Source organism: Canis lupus, chromosome 30 (assembly GCF_003254725.2).
Source record: "Canis lupus dingo isolate Sandy chromosome 30, ASM325472v2, whole genome shotgun sequence".
Classification (NCBI taxonomy): Eukaryota; Metazoa; Chordata; class Mammalia; order Carnivora; family Canidae; genus Canis; species Canis lupus.
Genome location: NC_064272.1, coordinates 12,793,749 through 12,806,772, shown reverse-complemented (window position 1 = coordinate 12,806,772; position 13,024 = coordinate 12,793,749).

Sequence of the window (13,024 nt, the reverse complement as noted above, 5' to 3'; positions counted from 1 at the left end):
TTTTGATACTAGCCATTCTTTTAGGTGTGAGGGGATATCTCACTGTAGTTTTGACTTCTATTTGTGATATTGAACATCTTTTCACATGCCTTTTGGCCGTATGAATGTCCTTTATGGAGAAACATCAATTCAGATATTTTGGCTATTTTTTTCTTTGTTTCAAGTTTTCATTTAAATTCTAGTTAGTTAATAATTTATAGTATAATATTGGTTTCACAAGTAGAATACAGTTATTCATCACTTAAATATAATACCCAGTGCTCATCATATAAAGTACCCTCCTTAATACCTGTTACCCATTTAACCCATACCCCTGCCCACCTTTTCTCTAGCAACCCTCAGTTTGTTTTCTATAGTTAAGAATCTCTTATGGTTCGCCTCCCTTCTTTCTTGCCCCTATGTTCATCTGTTTTGTTTCTTAAATTCCACAGATGACTGAAATCATATAGTTTTTGTCTATGACTTATTTTGCTTATAATATCTCTAGCACCATCCACATCATTTTGAATGGTAAAATTTCATTTTTTATGGATGAGTAATATTCCTGTGTGTGTGTACCACTTCTTCTTTATCCATTCATCAATTGGTGGGCATTTGGGCACTTCCATAACTTGGCTATTGTTGATAATGCTGCTATAAACATTGAAGTGCATGTGCCCCTTTGAATCAGTATTTTTGTATCTTTTGGCTGAATACCTAGCAGTGCAATTGCTGGGTCATAGGGTAGTACTATTTTTAACTTTTCGAGGAACCTCCATACTGTTTTCCAGAGTGCACCATTTGGTATTTCCTCCAACAGTGCATGAGGATTCCTTTTTATCCACATCCTCACCTGTTATTTCTTGTGTTGTTGATTTTAGCCATTCTGACGGGTGTGAGGTGGTATCTCATTGTAGTTTTTATTTGTATTTACCTGAGGATGAGTGATATTGGGCATCTTTTCATATGTCTATTAGCCATTTGGATGTCTCTTCTTTGGAAAAATGTCTATTCATGTATTCTACCCATTTCTTAACCGGATTATTTGTTTTTTGGATGTTGAGTTTGGTAAGTTCTTTATAGATTTTGGATATTAATCCCTTATCAGGTATGTCATTTGAAAATATCTTCTCCCATTTTTTTTTTTATGATAGTTAAACACACAGAGAGAGAGGCAGAGACACAGGCAGAGGGAGAAGCAGGCTCCATGCATCGGGAGCCCGACGTGGGATTCGATCCCCGGTCTCCAGGATCGCGCCCTGGGCCAAAGGCAGGCCCTAAACCGCTGCGCCACCCAGGGACCCCTCTTCTCCCATTTTTTAATTGGACTGTATGTTATAGAGCTGTAGAAGTTCTTTATATATTGTGGATATTAACCCCTTATCAGATATAAGATTTAAAAATATCTTCTCCCATTCAGTTGACTGCCTTTATTTTGTGGATGGTTTCCTTTGTGGATGCAGGACCTTTTCAGTTTGGAATACTAGACAAGTAGTCCCACTTGTTTATTTTTGCATTTGTTGACATTGCTATCAGAGTCAGATCTAAAACATCCCCAAGACTAATGTCAAGAAGCTCACCACCTATGTTTTCTTCTAGGAGTTTTATGGTTTCTAGTCTTACATTCAAGTTTTTCATATAATTCAATTTTTGTGTATGTTATAGTAGTCTAGTTTTATTCTCTTCCATATGGCTTTCCAGTTTTCTCAACATCATTTATTGAAGAGACTATCCTTTCCCCCCTGTATATTCTTGGCTCCTTTGCCATAAATTGAACACATATGTATGGATTTATTTCTTTGTATTCTGTTCCATCGGGGTGTGTGTGTGTGTGTGTGTGTGTGTGTGTGTTTATGCCAAATACTACTGATTTCATTACTATAGCTTTGCAATATAGTTTGAAATCAGGGAGTATGATACCTCCTGCTTTGTTGTTCTCAAGATTGCATTGCTATCCAGGATATTTTTTGGTCCCATGCAAATTTTAATATTCTAATTATGTGAAACTGCCATTAGAATTTTTTTAAAAGATTTTATTTATTTATTCATGAGAGACACACAGAGGCAGAGACACAGGCAGAGGGAGAAGCAGGTGCCATGTAGGGAGCCTGATGTGGGACTCAACGCTGGGACTACAGGATCACGCCCCGGACTGAAGGCAGGCGCTTAACCACTGAGCAACCCAGGCATCCCTGCCATTAGAATTTTGATAGGGATGGCATAGAATATGTAGATTGCTTTGGGTAATTTAGACAACTATATTCTTCCAATTCACAAGTACAGAGTATCTTTCCTTTTTTTTTTTTTTTTTAAAGATTTTATTTATTTGTTCATGATAGACGGGGGGGGGGGAGAGAGAGAGAGAGAGAGAGAGAGAGAGAGAGAGGGAGGGAGGGAGGGAGGGAGAGGGAGAGAGGGAGGGAGAGAGACAGGGAGACAGGGAGGGGGGAAGCAGGCTTCATGACCGGAGCCCGACGCGGGACTGGATTCCGGGACTCCAGGATCACGCCTTGGGCCAAAGGCAGGCGCTGAACCACTGAGCCACCCAGGGATCCCCCAGAGTATCTCTCCATTTATTTTTGTCTTCTTTAATTTATTTCACCAATATCTTATAGTATCAATATACAAGTTTTTAATTACTTGGTAAAATTTATTCCTATGTATTTTATTATGTTTTATGCAATTGTAAATAGGACTGTTTTCTTATTTTCTCTTTCTGATAGTTTATTGCAACAGATTTTTTATGTTGATTTTGTATCCTGCAACTTTAATGAATTTATTAGTTCTAACAGATTTTTGGTAAAATCTTTAGAATTTTCTGCATATACAATCCTGTCATGCAATAGTGGCAATCTTACTTCTACCTTTCCAATTTGTATGTTTTTCTTCTTCCTGTCCAATTTCTCTATCTAGGATTGCCAATGCTATGTTGAATAAAAGTAAGCAACAGTGGTCATCTTTGTCTTTTTCTTGATCTTAAAAGCTTTTAGCTTTTTGCGATTGAGTATGATTGCTGTGGGTTTGTCAGACAAGGCCTTTATATATTAAAGTACATTCCCTCTATACTCACTTGTTGAGAATTTTTTATCATAAAAGAAGGTTGAGTTTTGTCAAATCATTTTTTTAATAATTTATTTTTTATTGGTGTTCAATTTGCCAACATACAGGATAACACCCAGTGCTCATTCCGTCAAGTGCCCCCCTCAGTGTCCGCCACCCAGTCACCCCCATGCCCCACCCTCCTCCCCGTCCACCACCCCTAGTTCATTTCCCAGAGTTAGGAGTCTCTCATATTCTGTCTCCCTTTCTGATATTTCCCACCCATTTCTTCTCCATTCCCCTCTATTCCCTTTCACTATTATTTATATTCCCCAAATGAATGAGACCATATAATGTTTGTCCTTCTCTGATTGACTTACTTCACTCAGCATAATACCCTCCAGGTCCATCCACGTTGAAGCAAATGGTGGGTATTTGTTGTTTCTAATGGCTCAGTAATAGTCCATTGTATACATAAACCACATCTTCTTTATCCATTCATCTTTCGATGGACACCGAGGCTCCTTCCACAGTTTGGCTATTGTGGACATTGCTGCTAGAAACATCGGGGTGCAGGTGTCCCGGCGTTTCATTGCATCTGTATCTTTGGGGTAAATCCCCAACAGTGCAATTGCTGGGTCATAGGGCAGGTCTATTTTTAACTCTTTGAGGAACCTCCACACAGTTTTCCAGAGTGGCTGCACCAGTTCACATTCCCACCAACAGTGTAAGAGGGTTCCCTTTTCTCCGCATCCTCTCCAACATTTGTGGTTTCCTGCCTTCTTAATTTTCTCCATTCTCACAGGTGTGAGGTGGTATCTCATTGTGGTTTTGACTTGTATTTCTCTGATGGCAAGTGATGCAGAGCATTTTCTCATGTGCTTGTTGGCCGTGTCTATGTCTTCCTCTGTGAGATTTCTGTTCATGTCTTTTGCCCATTTCATGATTGGATTGTTTCTTGGCTGTTGAGATTAATAAGTTCTTTATAGATCTTGGAAACTAGCCTTTTATCTGATACGTCATTTGCAAATATCTTCTCCCATTCTGTAGGTTGTCTTTGAGTTTTGTTGACTGTATCCTTTGCTGTGCAAAAGCTTCTTATCTTGATGAAGTCCCGATAGTTCATTTTTGCTTTTGTTTCTTTTGCCTTCGTGGATATATCTTGCAAGAAGTTACTGTGGCCAAGTTCAAAAAGGGTGTTGCCTGTGTTCTCCTCTAGGATTTTGATGGAATCTTGTCTCACATTTAGATCTTTCATCCATTTTGAGTTTATCTTTGTGTATGGTGCAAGAGAGTGGTCTAGTTTCATTCTTCTGCATGTGGATGTCCAATTTTCCCAGCACCATTTATTGAAGAGACTGTCTTTCTTCCAGTGGATAGTCTTTCCTCCTTTATCGAATATTAGTTGACCATAAAGTTGAGGGTCTGCTTCTGGGTTCTCTATTCTGTTCCATTGATCTATGTGTCTGTTTTTGTGCCAGTACCACACTGTCTTGATGACCACGGCTTTGTCAAATCATTTTTCTGTTTTCTTTTTTTTTTTTTTAACATTTTATTTATTCATGAGAGACAGAGAGAGAGAGAGGCAGAGACACAGGCAGAGGGAGAAGCAGGCTCCATGCAGGGAGCCTGACGTGGGACTCGATCCTGGGTCTCCAGGATCACACCCCAGGCTGTAGGCGGCACTAAACCGCTCTGCCACCAGGGCTGCCCGTCAAATCATTTTTCTGTGTCTATTGAGATGATAGGATTTTTATCTTTCATTTTTTTAAATCTTTTTTATCTTTCATTTTTTTAATGTGGTGTATCATGTTGATTAGTTTGTGGATGTTGAACCATCTTTACATTTCTGGAACAAAACCCAGTTGATTATGCTGTTACTATCTTTTTAATGTATTGTTGAATTAAGTTTGCTAATATTCTGTTGAAGATTTTTGTATCTATATCAAAGATAGTGGGGTTTTTTTTTTTTTTTTTTTGTTCGTTTTTTGTGGTATCCTTGTCTAGTTTGGGCATCCGAATAATTCTGCCCTTATAAAATGAGCTTGGGGGCATTCCCTCCCTTTCAGTTTTTTTGAAAGAGTTTGAGAAAGACATGTATTAAATCTTCTCTGAATGTTTGGTAGAATTCACCAGTGAAACTGTCTGGTCCTGGAACTTTGGCAACTTTTAAATTATGATTCAATCTCCTTACTACTAATTCATCTATTTAGATGTCTATTTATTTATGATTTAGTCTTGGAAGCGTATATGTTTCTAGGAATTTATTCATTTCCAGGTGTCCCATCTGTTGGTGAAGATTGCTCATAGTAATCTCTTATGATTCTTTGTATTTTTTTGGTATCAGTTGTAACTTCCTTTTTATTTCTGATTTTATTTATTTGAGCCTTCTCATTTTTTCTTAATTTTGTCAATTTTGTTCTTTTCAAGGAACAAGTTCTTAATTCTACTGATCTTTTCTACTGTTTTTAAGTCTCTAGTTCATTTATTTCCACATACATCTTTATTATTTCCTTTTTCTCCTAACTTTGGGCTTAATTTGTACTTCTTTTTCAAGCTTCTTTAAATGCAGTTATATCGTTTTGTTGAGATTTTTCTTTTATTAAGATAGGCCTATGTCACCATAAACTTCCCTCTTGGAACTGCTTTTGCTGCATCCCATAGATTGTGTATGTTGTATTTCCATTTTCATTTGCTTTAGTGTTTTTTTTTTTTTAATTTCTGCTTTGATTTCTTCATTGAAGAAATCCCCATTAAGTAGCATGTTTGTATCTGCATAATTGCATTTTTTTTTTCAGTTTTCTTTCTGTAATTGATTTCTAGTTCCATACCATTGTGGTCAGAAAAGATGCTTCCTATGATTTCAGTTTTATTAAATTTATTGAGGCTTGCTTTGTTGTTTAACATGATTGATCTATCCTGGAGAATATTATGTATGCCTTTGCACAAATGTATATCTTGCTGTTTTTTGATGAAATGTTCTGTATTTATCTATTAAGTCCATTCCATCTAGTGTGTCACTTAAGGCCGTTGTTCCCTTATTTTCTGTCTGACTTTTCCATTGATATAAATGGCATATTATATTCCCCATATTATTGTATTGATATAAATATCTACCTTTAGATTTGTAAATATTTGCTTTATATACTTTCATGCTCCTATGTTGAACGGATACATATTTATAAATGTTATATCTTCTTGATGGATTAGCCCCTTTATCATTACATAACATCCATCTTTGTCTTTTATTACAGTGTTTGCTTTAAAGTCTATTTTGTCCAGTATGAGTATAGATAACCTTTCTTTTGATTTCCATTTTATGAAACCTCTATTTCCATTCCTTCACCTCCAGTTTCTTTTTTTTTTTTTTTTAAATACAATGTTTATTTTTAAGATAGACACAGAGAGAGAGAGAGAGAGAGGCAGAGACACAGGCAGAGGGAGGAGCAGGCTCCATGCACCGGGAGCCCGATGTGGGATTCGATCCCGGGTCTCCAGGATCGCGCCCTGGGCCAAAGACAGGCGCTAAACCGCGGCGCCACCCAGGGATCCCACCTCCAGTTTCTTTGTGTGTCCTTTCATCTGAATGGAGTCTCTTGTAGGCATACAGATGAATCGTCTTGTTTTATCTGCTGGTCCATTTACATTTAAAGTAACTATTGACATGTGTATACTTATTGCCATTTTGTTAATTGTTTTCTAGTTTTTTCTATAGTTCTTGGTTTCCTTTTTTCTTCTCATGCTCTTTTCCCCACTGGTCTAATGGCTTTCTTTTAGTGTTATGTTTGGATTTCTTTCTCTATTTTTTGTATATCTATTATTGGTTTTGTCTTGTGATTACCATGGGATTCATATATAACATCCTATGTATAAAAAAAAAATGTGTATAGCAGGCATTGTCAAGTTGATGGTTGCCAAAGACATAACACATTATAAAATCTTTACATTTTTACTCTTTCCTCCATATTTTATGTATATGATGTCATACTTTACACCTTTTTATTTTTTGACTAATTTTTGTAGATATAATTGATTTTGCTCCCTTTGTATTTTAACTTCCTTACTAGGTGTGTAAGTGATTGATCTACTACCTTTCCTATATGGTTACTTTTACCAGTAAATTTTTTTTTTCATTATTTTTGTACTTCTGATTATCGCATTTCTTTCCACATAAAGACTTCCCTTTAATATGTCTTGTAAGGTTGGTTCAGTGGTGATGAATTCCTTTAACTTTTGTTTGCCTGCAAACTATCTGTTCTTCAAATCTAAATGATAATCTTGGGTAGTATACTCTTGGTTATAGGCTCTTCTCTTTCAGCACTTTGAATATACATGTCACTTTCTTCAGAGTTTTTGCTGAAAAATCAGCTGATAGCCTTTTGGGGTTTCCTCTGTATGTAATGGTTTCCTTTCCTCCATCTGTTTTTGAAATTCTCTTTATCTTTAATATTTGTCATTTTTATGAAATGTGTCTTGATGTGGACTTCTTTGGGCTCATATTGTTAGTTTTTCTGTGCTTCCTGAACCTGGACATCTGTTTCCCCAAGTTGGGAAGTTTTCAGCTATTATGTCTTCAAATAAGCTTTCTGGTCTTTTGTCTCTTCTCATACTAAGACTCCTATAATATGAGTGTTATTACACTTGATGATGATATAAACGTCCCTATCTTCATATTTTAATTCGTTTTTTCTTTTGCTGTTCAACGTGGTTGCTTTTCACTCCCTGTTGTCTAGATGGCTAATCTATTCTGCATCTTCTAATATGCTATTGATTCTCTTTAGTGTATTTTTCGCTTCAGTTATTGTATTCTTCAGCTCTAATTGGTTCTTTTAAATATTTCCTATCTCTCTGTTGAAGTTCTCATTAAATTCGTCCATGCTTTTCTCAAGTCTAATGAGTATCTTTATGACCAGTACCTTATACCCTTTATTGGGCATATTGCTTATCTCCATTATCTTTAGGTCTTTTTCTGTAATTTTGTCATTCTTTTATTTGAAATATATTCTTCTGTCTACTCACTTTGTCTAACTTTTTGTTTGTTTATTAGGTATACATCTTTTGGTCTTCAAAAGAAGACCTTGTGTAATAGGGGTGCTGCAGTGCCCTGTAATGAAATCCACCCTGATCACTAGAATGAGGTGCTCCCTTATGTGGGCTGCATGTGCTTTTCTGTTGTAGCTGAGCCATGAATGCTGCAGGCTTGCTTTCTGTGCAACTAGTTATGAGATCTGGTTACAGGTACTGTGCACAGGCAGGTGGGGTTTGCTCCACATGCTTTTAACAGAAAGGCCTAGCTGCAGCCCCCATGTGCTCACTGCTGAATGTGACTGGAACTCAGACCAGCTGTCTGCAGTGAACCACTGTAACTGCTACAGGTGTTTGGGTAGTTATGGTTTGCTTCCCATCCTTAGGAAAGGAGTCACATTAGAAGGGAGCCAGTCCTAACTGGGACTGCCCCCTAGCTGTGGCAGTATAAGATTCCCTTTGGAGGGGCACCTGCTAGTGCAGGCAGTTTGGATAGGGTGGGTCCACAGGGGAACACTGGTGCAGGGCTCCCAGTGCTAGAAGGTAGATATAGAGTGTGAACTGGCTTTAGAAAGCCTCTGGCTATCTGTGGGGGAGGGCAGAAAAATGGCACTCACCAGTGCTTCTGTTCCCAGAGAGCTCTTGCAGATCTCTGCCCATCCAACACACATCTTAAAATTATTCATTAAATCTCTTTCATCTATATCCCAGATGCTTTTCAAACTGCTACTTCTATGCTGTGTTATTTAGCATTATGGTTCTTTAAGGACACTCAGTTTCCAATAGCCCTCTAGCTCTCCTGAAGTTAAACCCCAATGATTTTCAGAGCTAGATGTGGTGGGAATTCACCCTCTCAGTGCAGATCCATAGAGCCGAAGTTTGCCCAGTGTGCAGTCTGATTCCCTTACTCCTCTGTGCTTATAATGTTTCATTTGTGGGTAGTTGTACCAGAGGTTTGAATCCTGATCATGTCTCTTTTCCTCATACCCCTTTTTGTTATGGGTTTCTTTCTATGACTACCTGTGGAAGATCTGTAATTCCAGTCTTCAGGTCATTTTCAGGGTGAGTTACATGAAGTTGTTCCCTTGGTATCTATAGAAAAAGGTGAGGTCAGGATCCTCCTATTTTGTCATCTTCCACCCTCCTTATTCTCATACTAGCTTTTTAAGTGGTTAATTCACTACCTTTACTATATATTTACATTTGCTAGTGAGATTTTCATTCTCATATGCTTTTTCTTTTCTGCTGAAAGGAGTCCCTTTAATATTTCTTGTAGAGCCAGTTTGGTGGTGATGAATTCCTTTAGCTTGTTTGCTAAAAAGTGCTTTACCTCTCTTTTAATTCTGAATGATAATTTTGCTGGATAGATTATTCCTGGTTGGAAGTTTATCCCCTCAGCACTTTGCAGGTCATATGAGAGTGGCATGATATATTCAGTGTTTCTGCTGAGAAATCTAATAATCTTATAGATAGGGTTCCTGTGTATGTGACAAGTTTTTTTTCTCTCACTGCTTTTAAGATTCTCTCTTTATCTCTTGGTATTTCAAATATATGTCTTGGTATGGGGCTCTTTCAATTCATCATATTGAAATTCTCTAGGCTTTTTGAATTTAGATACTTATTTCCCTGGTTAGTAAAGTTTACAGCTCTTATTTCTTCAAATAAGTTTTCTGCCTCTTTCTTCACCTTCTGGGACCCCTACAATGTGAATGTTATTGAGGTTGTCATGTAGATCCATTAAGATACTTTTACTTCTTAAAATTCTTCTTTAATTTTTTTTTTTCCCCGTGCTGCTCCACTTGGGTGTGAGTTCTATTGCCTTATCTTTAAGATAACTGATTCTTTCTTCATCATCCAGTCTACTGTGAAACACATCTAGTGTATTTTTTCAGTTCAGTTACTGGATTCTTCAGTTCTGTGACTTCAGTTTGGTCATTTCTTACATTTTCCTTCTCTTTGTTAAAATTCTCACTGTATTCATCCATTCTTCTCTCAGGTTCAGTTAGCTTCTTTTTGACCATCACTTTGGATTTTTTTATCAGATAAATTATCTCCATTTAATTAGGAGATTATTCTGGGATTTTTACCTTGTTCTTTCTTTTGCAACATATTCCTCTGTTTCCTCATCTTGCTTGACTCTCTTTGTTTTTATGTATTAAGTGAAAGAGCTATCTTTCAAATCTTGAAGAAGTATCCTTGTATAGGAAATGAAACTTATCATTCAACCTTCCCTAGTTCTTGCTTATCTTTCAAGCCTTCGGAATTGCCTGAGCAGCCTGTAATATTCTTGATGGATTTCAGTTGAGGGCATACCAAGTTCTGTGTGTCTCGGAGAGATCTCAGCCCCAAGTTTCAGGCTGATTAGAAGCTAGACGCTTAGGCGGTGACTTTTAAGGTATGCAAACATATATAGTCCTGTAGGACCACGATCATAAAACTTGTTGGCCTCTAGAGGTGTCCCTTTGGGAACAGTTACAAAAGTAGGGCTCCAGATGAGTATATGAGCTCCTTTTTGGGAGATACCAGCAGGCTGTTGAGTCGAGGAAGAGAACAATGATGACCTTCCCGAGCCTATGTGCCCTGAGAGAAATTTCATAGCCTCTAGATGTGTGGTAATCCTAAAATACATCCCTCAGGCTAAAGCTCCAAGGCAAGTAAACAGACCTTTTTTCATAGAAAGACTAGGGGTGTGTTTGGTCTGTTACCTGTGTAGTATGCTAGGGGTAGTAGACTTCCAAGAATTGTTTCAAACCTGAAGGGCCCAGAAACACATTCCTCGGGACTTCTAGGTGGCTCAGCGGTTGAGCATCTGCCTTTGGCTCAGGATGTGATCTTGGTATCTGGGATCGAATCCCACATTGGGCTCCCTGTGGGGAGCCTGCTTCTTCCTCTGCCTATATCTATGCCTCCCTCTCTCTGTGTGTTTCTCATGAATAAATAAATAAATCTGTAAAAGAAAAAAAGAACCACATTCCTCCATGGCCATCAGAGCCAGGCACTAAAGGGTTCTGTGTAGGCTACAGGCACTTACCACCTTTGACAGGACTGCAGGGGGTGGCACAGGGCTGGGGCAGTTGACTGCCCGGCTCTTGCTGGTCTGTGGAATCCAGTTGCTCAGTCGCCCAATCTGATGGGTCCACATGGGCAGCACAGAAATAGGTCACTTCTGCCAGTGTTGTTAGCACGTTAGTGGGAGAGTACCAAAATGGCGCCTGCCAGTGCCAATGCTAGCAAGATAGAGGTAGAATGCAAAAATGGCACCCACCAGTGCCTCCCTCCCAGAACAAATCCTAACAGGCTCCTTCCCTCTAACAAGGCACTTTAAGATTAGCAAATGTATCTACTTCATAGATGGTCTAGGCACTTTTTTTTAAAAAAGATTTTATTTATTCATAAGAGACACAGGCAGAGGGAGAAGCAGGCTCCATGCAGGGAACCCGATGTGGGACTCAATCCTGGGTCTCCAGGATCATGCCCTGGGCCAAAGGCACACTCTCAACCACTGAGCCACCCAGGCATCCCCGTCTAGGTACTTTTAAAACCACTGCTTTTGTATTGGGTCCCCAGGTAAGTGGGTCTGCATTCAAATCCTTTAAGTGTGAGTTTCTATCTGCTACGGTTCTATAGTCCTTCTGGACATAAACCCCATTGGTTTCCAGAGTGGGATGTTTAGGGGCTTATCTCTCTGGCACAAGTCCCAAGAATTGAAGTGCCTGATGTGGGGTCCAAATTCCTCACTCCTCTGGGAGACATTCTGTATTTGTGATGTCTTTCTCAGTTGTGGGTCACCACACCAGGGGTGGAGTTTTTGGTGAGATAGCATCTCTGTCTCTCCTACCCATCTTGATTGACCTGGCCATTTTATCCTTCATTGTGAAGGAGCTATTCAGCAGTTTTCTGGTTTTGTGTTTTGTTGTTGGGTTTTTGTTGTTGTTGTTGTTTTAGAGAGAATTATTTAATATGTAGCTGTAGATTTGTTGTGTCCATAAGAGGTGAGTTCAGGATCTTTCTAAGCTGCCATCTTGAAGCAGCTCCAGCAAAAGGTCTTTAGGGTTCTCACAGGCTGTCCAAAGTATAAGCGGGTCTTGAGGGCAAAAGGGTGAGAAATTTTCACCTATAGTAAATGAATTGTGGATGCTTTGTATTGCCTTGTCAGAGACAGGAGGAAGGAGTTAGAAAAGTCAGAGAAATATGCCTATTAAAATGTATTTGTTATAGAAAAACCAGAAAATCACTTTATATGTCCAGAGAATGTACAGAGGACACTTTAATTACTAAAGCAATGACGAATGCATAAGTGAAGGAGAACAGTCTATCCTCTGTAGCCAAGAATAGATGACAGAAGACACCATTATTGAACTGGGCTCCCTACTGTCAGTTGGGATAACAGAATCCCACAGTAGCAGAGTCCAAATAATTGTACTTAATAATCAAAGGAAAAGTAGAGATAATTACATAATCGTCAGCATGAACAAAACAGCAACCAGTGGCCTTGATTCACTGGGATCTTCATTGTGGCTAAGAGACCATGGTATTCACAAACAGAAAGCATATAGGAAGCCAGTGAAAGTATTTCTTAGGTAAAATTTATGTTAAAAAGATTTAAAGATCAGCAGGCCACTGTCAATCATTGCAATGTAAACTTACAAACCCTCACTCAGTTTCCAGACTTGAGCCAGTTCTGAGTCCATCAGTTGAAAGATAGGCCAGATACTTGGGTCAAAATTGAAGCAATGGTAACTTCATCCCCTTAGGCAAGATGCTAAATTGTAAGCAGTATTTTAAACAAAACCCAGTTTGAATTACAGAAAATTGAAGATTTAAAGGCTATAAGGATGATAGTTTTCAACATTTCTCTGTTTAATTCACTAGCATGGCCCTGCAAAAAAAAAAAAAACAAAAACAAAAACAAAACAAAACAAAAAACAGATGGATTTGGCAGATGGTGATAGACTATAGTTAGTATCTTTACTAGAGCAGA